Below are 24,806 nucleotides of genomic sequence, written 5' to 3'. Positions count from 1 at the left end.
TGGTGTTCTTGTTGATTTTTTTTTCTATTGCATTGTGGTCAGAAAAGATACTTGACATTCTTTCTTTTTTTTTTTTAAAAAAGATTTATTTTATTTATTTGAAAGACAGTTACAGAGAGAGGTAGAGACAGAGAGAGAAGTCTTCCATCCTCTGGTTCACTCCCCAGATGGCTGCAATAGCCGGAGCTGCGCCGATCCGAAGGCAGGAGCCAGGAGCTTCTTCTGGGTCTCCCATGAGGATGCAGGGGCCCAAGGACTTGAGCCATCTTCCGCAGTTATCCCAGGCCATAGCAGAGAGCTGGATCGGAAGAGGAGCAGCAGGGACTAGAACCCATGCCCATAAGGGCTGCCGGTGCTTCAGGTCAGGACTTTACCTGCTGTGCCACAGTGCCGGCCCCAACATTATTTCTAGTCTTTTAAATTTGTTATACTTGTTTTGTGACCTACCATATGATCTATTCTTGAAGATGTTTTATGTGCCATGCAGAAGAATGTGTATTCTGCAGCTGTTGGATGGAACGTTCTATAGATGTCTGTTAGAGCCAATTGATTTAGGGTACAATTTAACTCTGCTGTTTCTTTGTTGATTTTCTGCGCCAGATGATTTGTTCATTTTCTGAAAGTAGTGTGTTAAAAACCCTACTATTATTGAATAAAAACGTACCTTTAGGTCTTTTAATATTTAGTTTTACTAACATTTTCTTTCTGTATTAGAGTACTTCCAAGGTTGGGTGCATATACATTTATAAGTATTCTTTCCTCTTGTTGGGTTGGGACCTTTGTCATTATATTAATTAACTTAGTTATCTCTTTTTACTCCTTTTGATTTACAATTTACTTTATCTGGTAGAGTTTGGCTATTTCTGCTTTCTTTAGGGTTCCATTTAAATGGAATATCTTATTCCATCAGTGCACTTTCAGTCTATGTGTGTCCTTACACATGAATTGAGTTTCTTATATGTAGTGTATAGTTGGATCTTATTTTATAATCCATTTGGTCATGCTATGTCTTTTAATTGGAAACTTAGTCCACTGACAATTAAGGTAGTTAAGATAGGTAATATTGGGAAAAGAGTTGTAGATTGGTGCCTCCTTACACGGGGCACCAAAACGTTAGGAAAAGAGGTGCAGAATAGAGAGGAGGCAGTGTACAAATTTACAGCCAGACCGAATTATTCAGAGAAAATAAATCCACAGAAGTGGGTGCACATTGCTGGAACACTTGGCAAAAGGCCTGGACCCCCAGGGGCTGGGGCTTTTTATATTTTAGGAGGGATAGGGATGTGTGTAGGGGTAGGGGGCAGCAGGCAGAGGGGAATTCCTGGAACTGGTCTTTCAAGTGTTCCAGCAACTGGTCTTTCAGGTGGCTGTGGCGGGTGGGGTATGAAGGCAATAGGGTGTGAGACCCAATTGAGATTCAAAGGCAAGGAATAAATTCCAATGTTTATCTCTTTTGGGCAATGAGCAAGAATGGCTGAGGCTTATGTCTTTGTTCCATCAATCCTGACTCTGAGTACAGATAAGGAGAAGGGGCACCCGATTTCTCTCTGGCTACTTCCTGCTGATATGGGCTGTAGACATGGGGCCAGGACTTGATCAGGGGTCTATACTCAGTGAAATCACAGAACCTTCATTAAATAATCAGCAGAAGCTAGAATCATATCTAAGACTAACATATGAAGTTCACAAACAATAACTACAGGCTTCTAGCTCAGTGACACTTGCTTGCATTGCAGGAGTACATACAATCTCTCCACTATCTGAACGCTGGAAGGTAGAATGTTTTACAGGTGATTTTAAACCTTAAGCTTATATTAAGTCCTTATATTAAATCCATTTTTTGGTGCTGGTATAGACCAGTAAACTTTAAAAAAAAAAAAAAAAGATTTATTGCACGCTGGCATCCAGTATGGGCTCCAGGTTCTGGTCCTGGTTGCTCCTCATCCGGTCCAGCTCTTTGCTATGGCCCAGGAGGGCAGCTGAGGATGGCCCAGGTGCTTGGGCCCCTGCATCGGTATGGGAGACCAGGGGGAGGCACCTGACTCCTGGCTTTGGATGGGCGCAGCCGGCGCCGGCCATGGTGACCTTTAGGGGGGTGAACCAGTGGAGGGAGGACCTTTCTCTCTGTCTCTCTCTCACTGTCAAACTCTGCCCGTCAAATAAAAAAATTTAAAAAAGATTTATTTATTTATTTATTCATTTGAAAGAGTTACAGAGAGACAAGGAGAGACAGAGAGATCTTCCATTTGCTGGTCCACTCTGGGTCTCTCTGGTTCTCTCTCTGTTCTCTTACCTCCAAACATTTGTTTATAAATTTTACACTTGGATAAATTAGGTAACTCTATGTTACTAATATGTTAATTTCAGATGTGATTAGTTTGTAAGAAAGACCCAGATGGAATTTCAGGTTCCTGACTTCAACCTGGCCCATCTCTGGCTGCTGGAGCCATTTGGGTGGCAAGGACCAGGTACTTGGGCTATCTTCTGCTGCTTTTCCAGGCATATTAGCCGGGAGCTGAATCTGAAGTGGAGCAGTTGCAACTTAACCAGCGCTCTGATATGGGATGTTGGAGTGGCAAGCAGCAAATTAACCCACTGCATTACAATGTCGGCCCTGAGACTGCTATATTCGATTTCAACTTTGCTTATAAACACCTGTATTTGAAACTCATTTTTGTGTGTCACAAAATACTATACCCTATGATAGTTTTCATGTACATTTAAAAATGTAATAATATAAAGACAATTGTGGGATATATAAAAAATGAGAGATATACCAGATTTGTTGATTTCTGGTTTAAATAACCACTTGTAAGAAAACACACATCCTAGCAAGATGACAACCAGGGGATCAAGGCCAGCATCCATGAGGTTATTAAGGAGGTTAAGATCCAGGTTAAGGCCCTTTACTCACTTTACAAAGAATTGTGTGTGTGTGCACATGTATGGTGTGCATCAACAGGAATTTTTGCATTGAAAAGAGAATATGATTGCACACTCAGTAATAATCTGTTGTGTTCAGTAATTCTATGACAGATGTGAATATTTTGAATATTTCCACATTATTACAACAAAACTAGCATAGTATGGCTCATTTCAAGTCTTAGGTCTCTGTATTTTTGACTGTATCTTTACATCAGTTTTCTTCAAGGGATTTGGAATTTTGGCTTGCGAGATCATTTGGAAGGAAGAAGGTTTTCTATGTTCTTTTTTTCATCTCAGTGTTCTTCAGCTCTCTCTTTTCCTTCTCACCCCTACCAATTTATCAACTTGGTGTGGACTAAGCCTGGCACCCTGACCCCACTGCTTCTCTGGATTTGCCATAAGCCATAGCCTCAGCAGCCTTAGACATCAGGAATATTTCCTCAGTCTCCTTCAGTGAGTTCAGTTTTGGTCTTCCTTCCTTGTGGACACATTTTGTCCTCTTTGGCTTGTAATTCTGGTAAGCATTAGCATATAATGCCCAAGAACTTCAGCCTTGTAGAATGCTTTGTGCTTCTGTTCCATGGAGATATTTGTTACTGAGCCCTAAGTTCTTGGCTTTCCATTTTGTCTTTCATTGGTACAATTTTGAGACAAAGGTTTACTATTGTTTAAAAATCTCACCAGTATTTAATGATAGAAAATAATCATGTACACATACACCCATAGGTGAGTATATATACATTCATATATACTTGCACACTTCTTTGATTATTTTCTTAATATAAATTGATTAAATTAGAAGTCCTGTGCAAAAGAATGCATATACATTAAATTCTTGACTCTGCCAATATCCAAGTTGTGCTATTTCCTCACATTCTATCCTATCCAATGCTAATTTTTACTGTTTCTGATCTTCATAATGAAAATTAGTTATTTTTCTATTGCAAGGTTTTTATTCATCACTTTTTGAGGTACCATGTACATAAAATGAGGTGCATACTATTAAGTGCACAGTTCAATAAGTTCTGACAAATGCTTGCATACATGTAACTCAGAGCTCCATGAAGAAACTTAACTTTTGTATAACTCCAGAAAGATCCCATTGCTTCCCAGTCAACTACAGTAACTACACACACCTGGAGGAAACCATGGTTTTGATTTAATGAGCAACAGTTTAGTTTTTTATGATCTAGAACTTTATATAGATTGAATTGTATAGTATTTTTGTGTCTGACTTCTTTCACTAGAATAATGATTTGGAGGTTCATCCATGTTATGTATTTCAACAGTTTATCTTTTTTTTTCCTGGGTAGTATTTGTTTGTACTAATATACTATAATTTCTTTACCCATTCATGTATTGATAACTCTGTGTTGCTTCCAATTTGGAGATGTTAGGGCTACTTGAATTTTTAATTTTTAATCAGCTAAGCTCACAAATGAAAACAAAACAAAACAAAAAGACATCACAAGCAGCAAGTGTAATAACAAACCTGAAAACAAAACCCCAAAACTTTTGTGTCATTTAGGAATTCTTTTGCTTTTAAGCAATAGAATATTTGACACCTGTAACTTAAACCATAAGAACATTTGTTGTGCATTAACATGAACTTTGAAAATGCATAGTTTCAGGTGGTCCCAGAAACTCAAACATGTTATCAATGAAATGGAAATTTTTTAATTTTTGTTTCATCATCCTTGGTATATTGATTCTTCTGTATTTGCGCCCTTATGCTTGCAAGATGGCTTTTAAAGCTCCAGGCATCATGTTCCTGTTCATGGGAGAGGAAGAAGGGATGGGACAGCTCCAGCATGACCTCCTCGGTGCTTTTATAATGAAGAAACTCTCTGCCAAACTACCCACAAGCCTTCCATTCTTGCCTCACTGTCTTGAACTATGCCTTAAGAACAGATGGGAAATGGGGAAAAATTCTCAGGTTGGTTTCCTTTTAAATAATCATCTTTCATCACTTGTAGCTGAGTCTATTATCAAACCAGACAAATTAGGATTCTGTTAGCAGAGAGATTGGAGGGAATAGCTCATGGATATGGAACTAATAGTGTTTGCCACCGTACTTTTCCTTGATCACTTTTTAATAACATATATTCCTTTTTTTTGCAATTTCCCCTTAACTTCCATCTCATGCTTTTTAAAAGAAATGCAGTTCTTTCAATGGCACTCTTAGAGGTATATGCAGCAAAATGTGTGTGGAATGTGTTTCGGATGTGTGTGTGTGTGTGTTCTAAAAGAGATAGTAGATGATCAAAAAAGTCTGTCTTTAGTGCAATTTGTAATGTCCAGAGTATTTTCTCAGATTGTAGTATCTTTTCCATATTGAAGAGATGCTGTAGCAATACAAAATCCCAGTCTAACTTCACCATGTACCAGGAGGAAATATTCCCAATTCTTTATTCAACTTTGCCATATTTCCTGGGTCACTTTTGATGGAACTCAAAATATTATATTTAATTTATACCAGCTGTGTAAGAGTAACCTTGAATTTAAGATATGGTAGACTAAAAAGAAAAGCTTTTATCACAACTTCCTATGTACATTTTCATCAACTCATATGGTGCACATCTGGGCCTTTGATAGCAGTGTGTTAAAAACTCTGATATATTCAAAATTAATTTTAAAACCTTATTTTTCTTTGCTAGTCATTTTAAAAGATCAATATTAAAATAATCATGGAGTTATTTATTCATGAAATTTGAAGATAGTGATAAAAGTATTTTGTTAGAACCTAAATTTGCTACATTGAAAAATAGCTTCATTGGAAAAAAAGGCAGAAAGAAACTAACAATTATTGAACACTTAAGATATTCCAGGCAGTAACCTTGCTGCTTTTCTCATTACCTTTGACTCTGTTTTATTCAAATCACTGTCAGATAGATCTTATTTCCCATTTGCAAATGAGAAAACGTAAGGCTCATAGAAGCTAAGTAACTTATCCTAGGTCACACACGTACACATGACACAATACAAATAATTTTACTAGGGGTGCAAATACAGTTCTGTGGATTTATTATTTTCTTGATAAGTGTGTTAATAAATAGTGGGCAACTAAACAATTTATAAAAGCCAAGTGAATGAGAACATAGATCATAACAGAGAACATTTTTTCATGTTGCAGAAATAAAAAAACAAAACCAAGAAAATATAGTTTCAATGTGGACTGAATCTCATACTTTGTCGTTATTTCCATCAGCAAAAAAAATAGTTTCTTGTGTTTTAATATCTAGCAGTATTCACTTCTATTTCACTTAAGCTAGATGCCAGTTGAAGAGAAAGGTTTCACTGAAGAAAACTTGCCATTCATCAGACAATTAAAATAGGTTAAAAAGCACAGTTCAAGAAAAACCATGTGAAAAAGTCACTAAACTTTGAATCTAGAGCAAATGAAAAATAAATCTAAAATAAGGAAGAATCATCAAAGAATTTAACCCCTATGCATTTTGAGAGACACTGTCAAGCAAAAATGAACTTTGATGAAAGAATGGACAATAAGAGTTAGAAAAGGGTTGAGGGGCAGTGAGGCCATATGTTTAAAAGAAGAAGAAGGCAACACTGGGCTGGGTGCATAATAATGGAGGAGTGTGGCTGTTTCCGTACAGATGTGATTCACAGCCAGAGCCTTGCTGGAAAAGAAAAGGAGTGTCATGTTGCAATTATCAAAGAAAGTTAATGGACAGATGAGAAAAGACTTACATGGTCAGAGTAACAGGAGTAAGCCACTTTGGCAGAGGCCATCAGGCTATGTGCACAGCCAAAAAGCAGGTCTGAGCAGACTGATTAGTAAGTAAACTCTGAGGCAGAGGTTGGTATGTATGTGTGTGAGAGAGTATGTGTGTTGACATGGAAGTAGGAATGTTAGAAGGTATAAGAGAAACAGAACACATTTTCCCAAAATATTGATTTTATTGTCTAATAAATAATTGATAAAAATATTCCTAATTATGCCATGATGTAGGTTGACAAACTTACATGAATTTTTAAGATAAATCAGAATTTAGCTACTCATTTAAATTGACAAGTAAAATTGTATATATTTATCATGTATATATTTTTTAAAGATTTATTTATTTATTTGAGTTGCAGAGTTACAGACAGATGGAAGGAGAGACAGAGAGAGAGGTCCTCCGTCTGCTAGTCCACTCCCCAAAAGGCCACAACAGCCAGAGCTGGGCTGATCTGAAGCCGAGAGCCAGAAGATTCTTCCAGGACTTACACATGAGTGGCAGGAGGTCAAGCACTTGGCCATCCTCTACTGCCCACCCAGGTCACCAGCAAGGAGCTGGATGGGAAGTGAAGCAGCCAGGAATCAAACCGGCACCCATTTGGGATGCTGGTGTGACAGGCTGAGGCCCAGCCTATTATGGCACAGTGCTGACCCCCATCAAAAAAAATTTTTTTGACAGGTAGAGTCACAGTGAGAGAGAGAGACAGAGAGAAAGGTCTTCCCTCTGCTGGTTCACTCCCCAAATGGCTGCCACAGCCGGCACTGCACCGATCCGAAGCCAGGAGCCAGGTGCCCCTTCCCGGTCTCCCACCTGGGTGCAGGGGCCCAAGCACCCAGGCCATCCTCCACTGCCCTCCCGGGCCACAGCAGAGAGCTGGACCAGAAGAGGAGCAACCGGGACTAGAACTCCGTGCCCATATGGGATGCTGGCATTGCAGGCGGAGGATTAACCAAGTGAGCCACGGCGTGCCCACCCCCCCTTTTTTTAAAAAATATTTTATTTATTTATTTGACAAGTAGAGTTACAGACAGTGAGAGAGAGAGAGAGAAAGAGAAAGGTCCCCATCCAAATTTACTCTCAGTAATGTTAAAGAATGCAATAAGCTGTTGGGATATGTGTTTGACTTAATGGTTAACATGCCATTTGGGACACCTGCATCCTTTATCAGAGTGCCTGAGTTGCAGTCATGGCTCTGCTCCTGATTCTAGCTTCCAAGTATGTACCCCTTGAGGGGCATTCATGATGGATCAAATGGTTGAGTCCCTGCTACCCACATGGGAGACTCAGATTGAATTCCTGGCCTTCACTTTTGTCCAGGCCCTGATCCAGCTGAAGTAGGTATTGGGAGTGAATCAGCAGATAGGAGCACTCTCTCCTTCCTCTCTTTGTGTGTCTTAAAAATAAAAATAAATTTTTCAAAGTACATTAAAAAAATCAATATGTTGTTATTACCTTAAGTCACTGCGTTACACAACAAATCTCTTGATCTTATTCCTTCTGTTAAGATAAATTACTAAACACTGAAGATACATATACATTTTCCAGGTCTTGGATCCACTGGGGCTGCCCTGCTTCTGAAGTACTTCTGAAGGAAGATCTCAGAACTGGCTTAGCCAAACATCAGTGAAAGTACCAACTGCAACAGTTATCCTCAGAAATTATAGATGAGTCCATAACATAAAATAACCCTATGCATTTTATTTTCCACTAATTGTTTATTTTTTGTTAAATTACTAATGAATTTTGAGTACACATTCTTTTTTTTGTTTTAGCTCTGAAAGAATTTAAGAGCCAAAGGAGGCCGGCGCCGCGGCTCACTAGGCTAATCCTCCGCCTAGCGGCGCCGGCACATTGGGTTCTAGTCCCGGTCAGGGCGCCGGATTCTGTCCCGGTTGCCCCTCTTCCAGGCCAGCCCTCTGCTGTGGCCAGGGAGTGCAGTGGAGGATGGCCCAGGTGCTTGGGCCCTGCACCCCATGGGAGACCAGGAAAAGCACCTGGTTCCTGGCTCCTGCCATCGGATCAGCGCGGTGCGCCGGCCGCAGCGCGCTGGCCGCGGCAGCCATTGGAGGGTGAACCAACGGCAAAGGAAGACCTTTCTCTCTGTCTCTCTCTCTCACTGTCCACTCTGCCTGTCAAAAAAAAAAAAAAAAAAAAAAAAAAAGAGCCAAAGGAGACTGAAAAATGTCTAATATAGTCTTATTTTATCATCTGAGAGCCAAAGAAACGTGATTTAGATTTGCTTTTTGATACATTTTTCTTTCACAATTTGTTTCAATTAGTATTTTTTCCCAAAGAAATCTTTTATTTAATGAGTACAAATTTCATAAATACAATTTTAGGAATATAGTGATTATTTCCACCATACCCACTCGCCCACACTGACTCTTACCCCATCTCCTCCCTCTCCCATTCCCAGTCCCATTCTCCATTAAGATTCATTTTCAATTAACTTTACACACAGAAAACCAACTCTATACTAAGTAAATATTTCAACAATTTGCACACACACACAGTTTGAGAACAAGTTTTACAGTTAATTCTCATAATACAACTCACTGAAGAGAAGTCCTGCATGGGAAGTGAGTGTACAGTGACTTCTGTTGTTAATTTAACAATTAACACTCTTATGTATGACATCAGTGATCACTCAAGGCTCTTGACATGCTAAGACTATGGAAACCATTTGAATCCATAATCTCCATCAATATTTAGACAAGACCATAAGTAAAATAGAAATTCTCTCCTCCCTTTAGAGAATAATACATCCTTCTTTGATGGCCCCCTTTTCCCACTGGGGTCTCTCTCAGAGAGCCTTCTTGCAGGACAATTTTCTTTTTTGCCACAGTGTCATGGTTTTCCGTGCCTGAAATGCTCACATGGGCTTTTCAGCCAGACCAGAATGACTTAAGGGCTGATTCTGAGGTGAGTGCTATTTAAAGTGATTGTCATTCTATGACATGGAACAGACTGCTTCCCATGTTGGAACATTCTCTCCTTTTAAATTCTATCTATTATTATTATCAGACATTTGAGCTTATTTGTATGATCCCTTTAACAATTAATCTTATTATATGATCACTTTAACACTTAATATGATTACTTTAAGACTTAAGATGGCATTGTTACCATACAGATTAATGGGATTTGGGGCCCATGGCAAGTTTTTAAACTGTACCCTTAGAAGTAAATCCATAGGAATGTATGCAGAACTATACAGTTTAACATTTACAAACTTCTTCCTCCCTTATTCCCACTCTTATTTTTTACTGAGATCTATTTTTAATTAACTTTATACATATGATTAACTCTATATTAAGTAAAGAATTCAACAAATAGTATCAAGAAGAGAAAAAAAAAAAAAAAACCTGTTCCTTGACAGTCAAGACAAGAGCTTTTCATGTCATTGCTTCTCATAGTGTCAATTTCACTTCTACAGGTTTTCTTTTATATACTCTGTTAGTTATCACAGATCAAGGAGAACATATGGTATTTGTCCCTTTGGGACTGGCTTTTTTCAGTAAGTATGATGTTTTTCAGATTCATCTATTTTGTTGCAAATGACCGGATTTCATTTTTTTAAACTAGTGTGTAGTATTCCATAGAGTACCTAACCCATAATTTCTTTTTTTAGAAGGTTTTTATTTAGTGAATACAAATTTCATATGTGTCGCTCCCCCTCTTCGTGGAGGAACGACACTAAACCCTGCCTAGGCTTCATATCCGAGTCACGGCACCATTATGTCGCTCCCCCTCTTCGCGGAGGAACGACACAGGACCCTGCGCTGTTCTTTTGTCTGCTCGGCCCTTCCTGGGTTTGCTGCTGGTTCTTCCCAGGTTGGCTACCGACCCTTCCACCTCCATGGAAGGGCGGTTCCCCCTGCCACTTTCCCCACTTCCGCGGGGGAGCGGCACACCGCCGGCCGGCTCTCTCGGGGGCTGCTCAGGTGTTCCTTCAGATAGATGTTCCTGGTGCATGTTGTCTCTCTCCTCCTTTATAGTCCTCTTCCACCAATCCCAACTCTGCTACCCACACACCGAGTACGCTGCTCTCCTCCAATCAGGAGCAGGTCCTGCTGCTTATTGGTTGAACTGGAGGCAGCTGCATAGAAGCTGTTTACTCCTCTCCCAGCGCCATATTGTGGGAGAGCAGATGCATAGAATAAGTCTTAATTCCAGTAACAGTCTAGTCCGAGTTGCTCCCCACACATATGTCCAGCTTTTAGGAATATAGTGATTCTTCTCCCCATTCTGCCTTCCCACCCTGACTCCCATACCACCTCTCACCTCCCACTCCCATTTCATTCTTAATTAATATTCATTTTTAATTGACTTTATATACAGAAATCCAACTCTATACTAAGTAGAGATTTCAACAGTTTGCACCCACACAGAAACAAAGTATAAAGTACTATTTGAGTACTAGTTATACCATTAATTCTCATAGTACAACTCATTAAGGACAGAGATACAACATGGGGAATAAGTGCACAGTGACTCCTGTTGTTGATTTAACAACTGACACTCTGATTTCTGAAGTCAGTGACCACCTAAGGCTCTTGACGTGAGCTTCCAAGGCTATGGAAGCCTTTTGAGTCCACAGACTCCATCAGTATTTAGACAGGGCCATATGCAAAATGGAAGTTCTCTCCTCCCTGCAGAGAAAAGTACATTCTTCTTTGATGGCCCCTTCTTTCCACTGGGGTCTCACTCACAGAGATCCTTCATGCAGAACAGTTTTTGCCACTATGTCTTGGCTTTTCATGCCTGAAATACTCTCATGTGATTTTCATCCAGATCTGAATGCCTTAGGGATTAATTCTGAGGCCAGATTACTGTTTAGGGCATTTGTCATTTTTAGCCATTGTCCTTGTCAGTCAGCTGTGTGGACTGCTTTCTATGTTGGAACTTTTTCTCCATTTTAATTTCATCTATTGTTATTACCAGACACTAGAGCTAATTTATGTGATCCCTTTGACATTTAATCCTATCCATATGATCCGTTCCACACTTAATATGATCATTTTATCACATAAGATTAGATTAGATTAGTACCATCCAGCTTAATGGGATTTGGAGTCCCATGGCAAGATTTTAGTTTCACCCTTAGGGATAAATCCGTGGCAATGTGTGCTGAACTGCATAGCTCCTCCCTTTCTTATTCCCACTCTTATTTTTTACTGGGATCCATTTTCAATTGATTTAATATACCTATGATTAATTCTATATTAAGTAAAGATGTTGCTGTGGAGTTTTTTAATCTCTATATATTATGGTTATTAATCCTTTATCAGTTGCATGATTTGCAAATATTTTCTCCCACCTGTCAGTTGCATTTTCCTGAGTGCTTCTTTTGCAATACAGAGATTTTCAATTTGATGTAATGCCATTTCTTAATTTTGGCTTTGATTGCCTATGCTTCTGGAGTGTTTTCCAAGAACTCTTTCCCTGTGCCAATATCTTGCTGTGTTTTCCCCAGTGTTCTCTAACAATTTGATAGTACCAGGTAATAGATTTAGGTCTTTAATCCATCTTGAATGGATTTTTGTGTAAGCTGTAGGTAGGGGTCCTGCTTCAGATGTCTGCATGTGGAAATCTAGTTTTCCCAGCACCATTTGTTGAAGAGACTATCCTTGCTCCAGGGGTTGCTTTTAGCTCTTGGTGAAATAAAAGTTGGTTATAGATGCTTGGATTGATTTATGGCATATCTATTCTGTTCCATTGATCTATCCATCTTTTTTTGTGCCAGTACCAGGATGTTTTTTTACAACTGCCTTGTAGTATGTCTTGAAATCTGGTATTGTGATGCCTCCAGTTTTGTTTTTGTTATATAAGATTGCTTTAGCTATTTGAGGTCTCCTGTGCCTCCATATGAATATTGGCATAATTTTTGGATATCCGATAAGAATGTCTTTGGTATTTTAATCGGTATTGTATTAAATCTGTAAATTGCTTTTTGATGATATTGATTCTTTCAATCCATGAACATGGAATATTTTTCGTTTTTTTGTATCTTCTATTTCTTTCTTTAATGTTTTGTAATTCTTATCATAGAGATCTTTGAGATCCTTGGTTAAATTTACTCCAAAGTATTTAAATTTTTTTTTTTTGTAGCTATTGTGAATTGGATTGATCTTAGAAGTTCTTTCTCAGCCATGGCATTGTCTGTGCATAAAAGGTTGTTGATTTTTGTGCATTGATTTTTTTTAACTTTTTTATTTTTATTTTTTTATTTAATAAATGTGGATTTAATTTGTTTAATAAATGTAGAACAACTTTTGCATTGTTGTGGCTTCCGCCCCCCAACCTCCCTCCCTTCCGCAGCCCTCCCATCCCCCACTCCCTCTTCCATCCCACTCTTCATCAGGTTTAATTTTCAATTAACTTTATATACAAAAGATCAACTTAGTATATACTAAGCAAAGATTTCAACAGACTACACCCACACATCCACACAAGATTTAGAGTACTGTTCAACTAGTAGTGTTATCATTAACTCTCATAGTAAAACACATTAAGGACAGAGATCCTACATGGGGAGCATGTGCACAGTGACTCCCGTTGTTGATTTAACAGTGTATTGATTTTTTTTTGACAGGCAGAGTGGACAGTGAGAGAGAGAGACAGAGAGAAAGGTCTTCCTTTGCCACTGGTTCACCCTCCAATGGCCGCTGCGGCCGGCGTGCTGCGGCCGGCGCACCGCGCTGATCCGATGGCAGGAGCCAGGAGCCAGGTGCTTTTTCCTGGTCTCCCATGGGGTGCAGGGCCCAAGCACCTGGGCCATCCTCCACTGCACTCCCTGGCCACAGCAGAGGGCTGGCCTGGAAGAGGGGCAACTGGGACAGAATATGGCGCCCCGACCGGGACTAGAACCCGGTGTGCTGGTGCCGCTAGGCGGAGGATTAGCCTAGTGAGCCGCGGCGCCGGCCCTAACAGTGTATTGATTTTTATATCCTGCTACGTTACCAAATTCTTCTATGAGTTCCAATAGTCTCTTGGTGGAGTCTTTTGGATCCCCTATATATAAAATCATGTCATCTGCAAATATGTAGTTTGATTTCCTCGTTCACAATATGTATCCCTTTGATTTCCTTTTCTTGCCTAATGGCTGTGGCTAAAACTTCTAGCACTATATTGAATAGCAATGGTGAGAGTGAGCATCCTTCTCTGGTTCCAGATCTTAATGGAAATGCTTCCAACTTTTCCCCATTCAATAGGATGCTGGTCATGGGTTTGTCGTAAATTGCCTTGATTGTGTTGAGGAATGTTCCTTTTATGCCCAATTTGCTTAGAGTTTTCATCATGAAAGGGTGTTGTATTTTATCCAATGCTTTCTCTGCATCTATTGAGATAATCATATGGTTTTTGTTAAGCAATTTATTAATGTGATGTATCACATTGATTGATTTGCAAAATATTGAACCATCCCTGCACACCAGGGACAAATCCCACTTACTCTGGGTGAATGATTTTTCTGATGTGTTGTTGGATATGATTGGTTGGAATTTTTTGAAGATTTTTGCATCTATGTTCATTAGGGAAATTGGTCTGTAGTTCTCTTTGTTGTGTCTATTCTGAGTTTAGGAATTAAGGTGTTGCTGGCTTCATAGAAAGAATTTGGGAGGATACACTCCTTTTCAATTGTTTTGAATACCTTGAGAAGAATTGGAGTCAGTTCTTCTTTAAATGTCTGGTAGAATTCAGCAGTGAAGTCATTCAGTCCTAAGCTTTTCTTTCTTGGGAGGGTCTTTATTACTGATTCAATTTTTGTCTTGGTATTGGGTCTGTTTAGGTTTTCTGTCTTCATGGCTCAATTTATGTAGGTTGTATGTGTCCAGGAATCTATTCATTTCTGCTTGGTTTCCCAATTTGTTGGCATACAACTCTTTTTTTTAATATTTATTTATTTATTTTAAAGTCAGAGTTACACAGAGAGAAGAGAGGCAGAAAGAGAGAGAGAGAGAGAGAGAGAGAGAGAGAGAGAGAGAGGTCTTCCATCTGATGGTTCACTCCCCAGTTGGCCGCAATGGCTGGAGCTACCCCGATCTGAAGCCAGGAGTCAGGATCTTCTCCTGGGTCTCCCATGAAGGTGCAGGGGCCCAAGGACTTGGGTCATCCTTTACTGTTTTCCCAGGCCATAGCAGAGAGCTGGCTGTGATGTGGAGCAGCTGGGTCTCAAACCAGTGCCCATATGGGATGCTGGTGCTTCAGGTCAGGGCTTTAACCCACTGCACCACAGCACCAGCCACAGCATACAACTCTTTGTAGTAATTTCTGATTATTCTTTTTATTTCTTTTGTGTCTATTGTTACATTTCCTTTTTTATCTCTAATTTTATTGATTTGGGTCTTCTCTCTCCTTTTTTTTGTTAGTTGGGCCAATGGTATGTCGATTTTGTTTATTTTTTAAAAACCAGCTCTTAATTTTGCTGATCTTTTGTATTTTTGTTTCAGTTTTGTTGATTTATTCTCAAATTTTAATTATTTCTTTTCTCCTATTAGTTTTGGATTTGGTTTGCTGTTGGTTTTCTAGATCCTTGAGTTGCATCAATAGCTCATTTATTTGGTGCTTTTCCAATTTCTTGATGTAGGTGTCACTTGTTATGAACTTTCCTCTTAACACTGCTTTTGCTGTATCCCATAAGTTTTGGTATGTTGTATTGTCATCTTCATTTGTTTCCAGAAATTTTTTGATTTCTCTTTTAACTTCTATGACACACTATTCGTTCAGGAGCATGCTGTTCAGTCTCCATGTGTTTGCATATGTTCTAGAGTTTCCTGAGTTGCTGATTTCCAGCTTCATTCCATTGTGGTCCAAGAAGATGCTTGGTATGATCTCAGTTTTGTTTTTTTTTTTTTTTTTTTTTTTTTTAATTTGCTGAAACTTGCTTTATGGCCTAGCATGTGGTCAATCCTTGAAAAGTTCCATGCACTGCTGAGAAGAATGTGTATTCTTTAAGTGTAGGATGAAAAGTTCTGTTAATATCTGTTAGGTCTATTTGGTCTATAGTGTCAATTAACTCTGCTGTTTCCTTGCTGACTCTCTGTCTGATTGATCTGGTCATTTCTGAAATACAGTACTGAAGGTCCCAATTATTATTTCATTGAAATCTATGTCTCCCTTTAGATCCATTAACTTTTCTTTTAAATAGCAACCTGCCCTGTACTTAGGTGCATATACGTTTATAACTGTTAAATATTCCTGTTGAATTATTGCCTTAATCATTGCATAGTGTGCTTCTTTGTCTCTTTTAACAGTTTTTGTGTTAAAATCTATTTTGTCTGATATTAAGATGGCTACACCAGCTCTATTTTGTTTTTGTTTTTGTTTTTTGTTAGCAAAGAATATCATTTTCCATCCTTTCACTTTCAGTCTGTGTGCATATTTGTTGGTGAGATGTGTTTCTTGTAGGCAGCAAATAGATAGGCTTTATTTTTTAATCCATTCAACCAATCCGTGTCTTTGAACTGTAGTGTTGAGGCCATTTACATTCAATGTGATTATTGATAAGTAACTTCTTTGCTCTGCCACTTTTCCATAAATATTCCTATTTCTTTACTTTGGATTTCCTTTGTACTTTTACTGGGAAATTTCCTTCCTTTACCTTCTTTTGTAGTTTTAATCATATTTCTGTGTGCAGCACATCCTTAAGCATCTTCTACAGGGCTGGATGGGTGGTGACAACTTGTTTCAATTTCTATTTGTCGGCCGGCGCCGCGGCTCACTAGGCTAATCCTCCGCCTAGCGGCGCCGGCACACCGGGTTCTAGTCCCGGTCGGGGCACCAGATTCTGTCCTGGTTGCCCCTCTTCCAGGCCAGCCCTCTGCTGTGGCCAGGGAGTGCAGTGGAGGATGGCCCAGGTGCTTGGGCCCTGCACCCCATGGGAGACCAGGAAAAGCACCTGGCTCCTGGCTCCTGCCATCGGATCAGCGTGGTGCGCCGGCCGTGGCGGCCATTGGAGGGTGAACCAATGGCAAAGGAAGACCTTTCTCTCTGTCTCTCTCTCACTGTCCACTCTGCCTGTCAATAAATAAATAAATAAAAAATAAAAAAAGATTAAAAAAATTCTATTTGTCATTGAAAGTCTTTATTTCACCTTCATTCATAAATGAGTGGTTTGCAGGGAATAGTATTCTGGGTTGACAGTTTTTTCTGTTAATACTTGGAATATATCTTGCCATTCTCACCTAACCTGTAGGGTTTCTAATGAGAAGTCAGCTGTGAGTCTAATTGGAGATCTTCTGATAGTAATCTGGCATTTCTCTTGTACACATTTTCGAATCTTTATGTTTTGCTGTGAAGAGTTTGATTAAAATGTGTTGTGGTGAAGATCTTTATGGTCATGTCTAATAGGAGTTCTATGTGCTTTCTGTACTTGGATTTCCCTTTCTTTCTACAAATTAGGGAAATTTTCTGTCTTTATTTCACTAATAAGGCTTCTATTCCTTTCTCTTTTTCAATCATTCAGGAACTCTTATAACGCATATTTTGGATCATTTGATAGTATCTTGTATATCACCAACAGTGATTTTAATTTTCCAATTTCTTCTTGTGTTTGGTCTGACTGAAAAATTTCCTGTGCTTTGTCTTCTAAGTCAGATATTCTCTCTTTTGCTTCACTGACTCTTTTGTTAAGGCTTTCCATTGAATTTTTTATCTTTTTCTATTGAATTCTTCATTTCCAAGATTTTGTTTTAATTTCTCTTTAAGATCTCAATTTCATGGGAGAAATTTTCTTTAATGTCATGTATAGATTTCATTAGTTCATGCATTTGCTTCTACTTACTTCTAAGTAATCCTAGATCAACTTTTTGAATTCCATGTCTGGCATTTCTCCAATCTCATCATCTTCACAATCTAGTATTGAAGTGTTGTGTTCTTTTGTGTGCATCATGTTGTCTTCCTTATTCTTGTTTCTTAAATTGGTTCATTTGTTATTTGGCATTTGTGGAGATACTCATTGATTTCTTTTTTTTTTTTTTTTTTTTTTTTTTGCTGTAGTGGCTTTTATCTTTGGGCTAAGTCTGTGTTGATTAGTGGAGTGTCTGCTTTCATGGAATACCTAGAGGTATTGGTGGGTGTGGCCAATGAGTTCTCTCCAGTGCTCCAGGGTGAAGGGTGTGTCTAAGGTGACACACCCAGGTTTGGTGTGGTAAATCTCCCCCCACCCTTTTTTTTTTAATCAAAGGGGAGGTTTGTTCTTATCTGTTGGTATAGACTCAGCTGAGCTTCTCTCCTCAAAGGAAACCAGTGCCTTGGTGCTAGCCCCAGTGGGTATATTATTTGTCTGCTCTGCCACAAGGAGCACACAAAAGATCTGTTCAGTCCTCAGTGTAAGCTCAGATTCCTCAGCAATGTCTCTTGCCAGCAAACCAGGGGGAACTGATTTGTGGAGCCTCCCACAGTGACTGCCCAATGTCCCAGATACACTCTGAGTCCTCCCACAAAGCTTCAGTGTATTCAGTCCTGGCACACAAGCCTCCTACAGTCATGAGCACCAAGCATCCAGTCTGTTCTCCCTACCAGAGTCAGGAATATCTGCTTGGCTGGTTGCTGGGCATGGATTTGAGCTGGTGCAGCTGTTTCGTATATCCAAAATGGCACCTGCTCTCTATCAGCTTGTTAGAGGACACTGTTGCAGGGTGATTGGGGAGAGAGAAAATATGCCCCCCTTTTGTTTTTGCTCCCCTTGTTTGGCAGGTATACTATCCCCCATGGGGCTCCAAGCCAGATTCTCTCTAAGCTCTATTTGCAGCTTTTTTTGCCAGTGGCTTGGGCTGCTGCAGTCTAGTCTCACCTCACTCTCCAATGCTGGTGTGGAGGCTCTCAGCTGCTGGGGTCCTGGGTTGTGCATGTCCTTGCCCTCCACATAGGTCCACTATGCCCTCCAGTTTGTATTTGCTCTGATGTTTTATTCCTAACTCTTCCCCGAGACTGCACTCTTTATACTTTTTAAAAATTGTCTTCTCCTAGACTATAGCAGCAAGTTCCCTCCCTATTCTGCCATCTTACTCCCATCCAGCATTGATTTTTAATCTTTGTCTTTAAGTTGTTGAAATTGGGTCCTGGTTTGTCAACCTGAATCCACTAGAACAAAAAAAAAAAAATCTCTCTTTCTCCCCTTCTTTTCTTAGAAAAGGAATGATAAAGTGATTATCATTAGAACAATCAAATATCTGCATATTCAGAATAATTAACACTTCATTTTCTGGTAAAGGAACAGGCCTTGAGATTTGGGAAATGATATTCATTCATTTATTCACGCAATCCATGTTTTCTTGATTAAAAAGAAGTATAATCTTGTATATATTATTTCACACTATGTATTTTTTTAAAAAGATTATTTATTTGAAAGATTCACAGAGAGAGGGAGAAACAGAAAGAGAGAGAGAGAGAAAGCAAAAGAGACAGCTTCCATCCACTGGTTCACTCCCCAACTGGCTGCAACAACTGGACAGAGCTTAGCCAGACAAAAGCCAGGAGTCAGGAACCAGGAGCTTCATTTGGGTCTCCCAAGTGGGTGGCAAGGGCCCAAGTACTTGAGCCATCTTCCATTGCTTTTTTCCAGGCCATTACCGGGGAGCTTGATGGGAAATGGAGCAGCTGGGACACGAATGGATGCCCATATGGGATGCCAACATGGTATGAAGGTAGGGGGTGGCTTTACTCATTACTCCACACTGCTAGCCCCTATATTACGCATTTTTTTATTAAAAAATTGTTTATTTATTTAAAAGACAGAATTACAGAGAGGCTGAGGCAGAGAGAGAGAGAGAGAGGTCTTTCGTGCTCTGGTTCACTCCTCAGATGGCTGCAATACCAGAGCTGTGCCAATCCAAAGCCAGGAGCCAGGAGCCAGGAGCCAGGAGCTTCTTCCAGGTCTCCCACGTGGGTGCAAGGGACCAAGAACTTGGGCCCTCTTCTCTGCTTTCCCAGGCCATAGCAGAGAGCGAGATCAGAAGTGGAGCAGCTGGGACTTGAACTAGTGCCCATATGGGATGTTGGCACTGCTGGTGGAGGCTTTACCTGCTGTGCCACAGCATTGGCCCCCACGTTATCATTTTAAAATCCAAAGATGGGGGCCAGCACTGTGGCATAGTGAGTTAATGCCCTGGCTTGAAGTGCCGGCATCCCATATGGGCGCTGGTTCAAGACCCAGCTGCTCCACTTCTGATCCAGCTCTCTGCTATGGCCTGGGAAAGCAGTACAAGATGGCTCAAGGCCTTGGGCCCCTGCACCTGCGTTGTTGACCTGGAAGAAGCTCCTGGCTCCTGGCTTCGGATCGGCTCAGCTCCGGCCGTTGTGGCTAACTAGGAGTGAACCATCGGATGGAAGACCTCTCTCTCTCTCTCTGCCTCTCCCCTCTTTCAAATAAATAAATAATTCGATTCATTAAAATAAATAAATTAATTAAAAAACAACGATGTTGGGTAAGAAACTAATATTTTCAAAATTCTTCAATAGCTCTGAGAAAGTACATGACAGAGCTAAAATCCTCTGCTTATCACAAAAGGTAGTTGTATCTTTTGTTTACTCAGGTGGTCTAATTTGCTCTATCTACTCTGCCCCTCAGTGCATTCCCCCAGACTTTTAGCCTTCAACATTACTGTCACAGCTCCTAGAATATGTCTCTTGCATTTATTTCTGCCTAGGTCACATCTCTTTCCTTGATAATATTAGGCAAACAACTAAACATTCCTTCAAGTTCCACCAAAAATTCTTTATCTCTGGGCAGAGTGGTTGATTCCTTTCAAGGTAAACTTAATTTTTCCATCTAAACTGATAGTGTAGTTGGACAAAAACGCCTCCCTGAATGGCTTTCCCTGCATTAGACTCTAAGCTCCTTGAGAACAGGGAACAAATATTTTGCTTCTCTAGAGGACTCACAAAGTGCATTATATTTGTACATGATCCAATAAATGTAGATTGAATGGATGTTTCTTAATAAATTAATAAATTCATGTAATATTATATTTAGATGTAGCCTTTACTATTTTTTTGTGTGTAACAATACAGAAAAAAGCCACAATTCCTTGAAGATATGTACTGAAGAGGTTCAGATTAATAAGAAAATTACATAATAGGTATCAATCCTGTAACACCTTTCCCCTCTGAAGCTACTACAGAATGTTTAAAGAAAATTAAAGCAGTAGATGTTTTCTTTTAAATAAAATAACACTAAGAAATGTAAACAAATAAGGCTGAACAATGCAAAATTTGAAAGTGAATGTGCATAAGGCACTTGTAGGGTTCCAGAGAGCTTTTTTCTTAAGAAGAGTGAAAAAAAAAATGTACTGTCCAAGGTACAGAGCATTGATCTTTACCTTAACTTGGGACTCAGTGGCTTATGCATTACTTTGCCAGTGTGGTAGCTGAACCTCACAATAGCAATTTTCCTAATTGCAGCTATATGTTGTAGTTACTCATTAAAACCAGGTCTTAGGGAGAGGGTGTTTACACTAGTGGTTAAGATGCTTACTTCATATATTGTACCTGAATTTGATTGCCAACTCTGGCTCTTGGTACCTGCATCCTGTCAATAGGAGGGTCAAGTGATGGCTCAAGAAATTTGGTTTCTGCTAGCCACATGGGAAACATGGATTAAGTTCCTGGCTCCTGGCTCGTGCTTTAGCCTGGCCCTACTTATTCAGAGTACTTAGGGAGTGAACAAGTGGCTATCAAGTCCCTCCCCCTCTCCCTCACTCTCTCCCAAACAAATTAAAAATAATTAAACAAACAAATGAACAAAAAAATAAAACCAGGTCTTAGGATTTCATATACATTCACCTGTGCCTCCAGTAGAATATTTTCACACATAGCTACAAATCCCCTGGGCTCTTTTCGTTCTTCACTTTGTTGGTATGATATATATTCAGACAAAATTCTCTAAGAAGGACTGCTTTGGCTACTGTGGGGAAACCAAAACTTTTATGTTGGATTTTAGATAAGGTACGGACACCACAATGTAATGCCTAGATGAGAGCTTTAAGTTGGGGTTTTATAAATATAATGAAAATATAGGCCGGCGCCGCGGCTCACTAGGCTAATCCTCCGCCTTGCGGAGCCGGCACACCGGGCTCTAGTCCCGGTTGGGGCGCCGGATTCTGTCCCGGTTGCTCCACTTCCAGGCCAGCTCTCTGCTGTGGCCGGGAGTGCAGTGGAGGATGGCCCAAGTACTTGGGCCCTGCACCTGCATGGGAGACCAGGAGAAGCACCCAGCTCCTAGCTTCGGATCAGTGCGATGCGCCGGCCGCGGCGGCCATTGGAGGGTGAACCAACGGCAAAAGGAAGACCTTTCTCTCTGTCTCTCTCTCTCTCTCACTGTCCACTCTGCCTGTCAAAAAAAAAAATGAAAATAAAAATTAAAATTAAAAAAAAAGAATATATTTACTCAAAACCACTGATCCCATAATGTAGCATTAGAATTTCATATATTTGTTAATAAAAATAACAAATATCCAAAAATAATGAATAATTATGAAGAGTTAGGGCCAACTTATATCCTCAGAGGGCACAATCTCTGAGACTACCTCATTTCTGGTAGCTATTTCAGATAGGGTGTTTCCAAAAGCCACTTTCAGGTTTGAAAATTCACTGGAAAGACTCACAGGACTCACTGGAAACTATTATACTCACAGTTCCAGTTTATCACAGAAAAGGATATAGATTAGAGTTGGCCAGAGGAAGAGGCACATGGGGCAGACTCCAGCAGGGTTTCAAATGAATCTCCCATTGTCTTTTTCCAGTGAAGTCAGGATGTGTTACCTCCCTGCACTGTTGTGTTAATATACATGGACTATTGCCAAACAGAGAAGCTTATCAAATTTTGGTATTCACTGGGACTTCCTTAGGCAGGCCTGATTGATTGATTTCCCTAATGGTTTATTTCAACCTTTATATTGACTGAAACTGTATGATCCAAAACTCCCACCCTCAATTAAATTACTGGGCTTTCTGGCATAGCTGGTGTCCATCCTAGGACAGTTGGGTGTGACTGGTCCCACCCTATCCAGTTCCTGCTCTAAACAAGGACAGATCTATCATATATGACATAGATTACTTGCCAGAAACCAAAGGCCAGACCTCTCACAGGGCAAGCCAAATACTTTATTGTGCAAGTCACCACATGGCCTTTGGCCAAGGCTCTCTTATAACAAATCATGTTTGTCTAAACAGCTACTTTTGATATAGGACTTGTGACAGATACAGCTCTAGTATCACTAAAAATATACATAACATTTGGAGTATCCAGCATCTTAATGGCCACTTCAACTGGAGGTATCAGCTGTTACATATGTCATACTTTTATCCTTTGACCTAATATTATTTGTATATTATGATAAACTTGTATAGAATATATATTATAGAAATTGGGTGATTTAAATAAAATATATATTTCTTATGGTTTTGGGGGCTAAGGAGTTCAGGATCAAGATATTGGCAGATTTGGTATCTAGTGAGGGCCCACTTTCCTGCAAAATTCTTCTCGCTATGTCCTCACTTAATGAAAAGAAGGGAAACTAGCTATTTAGATATCTTCTCCAAAGGCTCTAATCTTATTCATGAGACCTCCACTCTCAGGATCTAGTTGTTTCCCAGTGGCCTCATCTCCAAAAACCACTGCATCAGGTTTGGATTTTAACATGTGAATTTGAGGGCCACATAAAGGTTCAGTCTAAAGGGTTCTGCTTCTGGCTTCCTAAAACTCATGTCATTATTGGGTGAAAAACACATCCACTGGGGCTGGCGTGGTGGCTGAGTGGGTAAAGCCGCCATCTGAGATGCTGGCATCCCATGTGGGCTCTGATTCAAGAACCAGTTGCTCTACTTCCAATCCAGCTCCCTGCTAATGGCCTGAGAAAAGCAACAGAAGATGATCCAAGTACTTGGGCCCCTGCCACCCATGTTGGGGGCCTGGAAGATGCTCCTGGATCCTGGCTTCATCCTGGCCCAGCCTGGACCATTGCCACCATCTGGGGAGTGAACCAGCATATGAAAGTACTCTCTCTGTCTCTGTCTCTCTCTCTTTCTCTATAACTCTAACTTTCAAATAAATACATAAATAATTTTTTTTAAAAAAAGAAAAGCACATACATTTTATTTGGGATAGCTTGCAAAGTCTTAATCTGTAATTTATTATAAAGTCTGAATTTAAAATATTCATCTAAATATCATCTAAATCAGATATGGATGAGATTAAAGATATGAGTCATCCTGTGGTAAAATTCCTTACAGATCCTAAGTCACTGGCTAAAACGTCAAGTCACCTGGTTTGGCTATGAAAGTCCTCGGAGCTTCTGGGATTATATCAGAGTGGCTTGCTGCAAAATTTCACAGACCTGCATCTGCAGCATTGAAAATATGGAAAACGTCAGTTCCTCCAGGGCTAAGGGTAGAGCCTGGATCAGAGTGGTACTCAAAGAGAAGCATTTATCCGAATATATCTCCACAGCCCTGGGAGACTTCAAAACAATCAGGAGATGTTATGAAGATGGAGCACTTGTTTTGGGTGAGGAAGCAAATGTGCTTACTGGTGTGCTGCTTGAGCTCAATGCTATTGATTTCAGCTTTTGCCCAAGGAAGAGGGATTGGACGGCCACTTTCCTGCTGTTATAGACTATACACCATATCTGAAGTTTACTCAAAGTTCTGATAGTATCAGCAGTGACGAGGAGGAGCTGAGGACTTTGGGAAGCAGTGGTGGTGAAAGCAGGACTCCAGAGAATGTGGGGCCTCCATTCATCATGGATGAGAACAGTTGGTTCAAAAATGAGAAGGCTTTTAAAAAATTTTATAGATCTTCCAAACTAGTAATTCATTGCAGACTGTACATATTTACCCTTCCACTGATGTTTTATATACGTAAGTGTATCTTAGTGACCAGAGAATAAATTCAAGGTTTTATTTTAGATACTTTATGTATTTTCTTTGCTTCATTTTTTAGTAAGTGAATTTTCAGACTATTTATTAGCTTCATATTTTTATTAATTTCTTCTTAAGTCCTAATGTTTAAGTGTCTTGTTTTCAGTATCTGGGGAAGGTTCTCAAGCTGCATTTCACAGTGGCTTATTAAATTTTTCTTCAGCATTTATTATTTAGCACCAGCTTAATATTCCACTTAACATTTTATAAATTTTGTAGGAA

General features: G+C 39.8%; 1 pseudogene; it reads left to right on the top strand.

The window, feature by feature from the left end:
- LOC103348720 (RUN domain-containing protein 3B-like) overlaps positions 1-24,553 on the top strand; it is a 43,867-nt pseudogene extending 19,314 nt beyond the window's left edge.
- The last annotated feature ends 253 nt before the right edge of the window (positions 24,554-24,806 follow it).

The sequence above is a fragment of the Oryctolagus cuniculus genome, chromosome 3, assembly GCF_964237555.1.
Source record: "Oryctolagus cuniculus chromosome 3, mOryCun1.1, whole genome shotgun sequence".
Taxonomy (NCBI): Eukaryota; Metazoa; Chordata; class Mammalia; order Lagomorpha; family Leporidae; genus Oryctolagus; species Oryctolagus cuniculus.
Note: the sequence above shows the minus strand (reverse complement) of the source record. Positions and strands in the feature narration are given on the sequence as shown.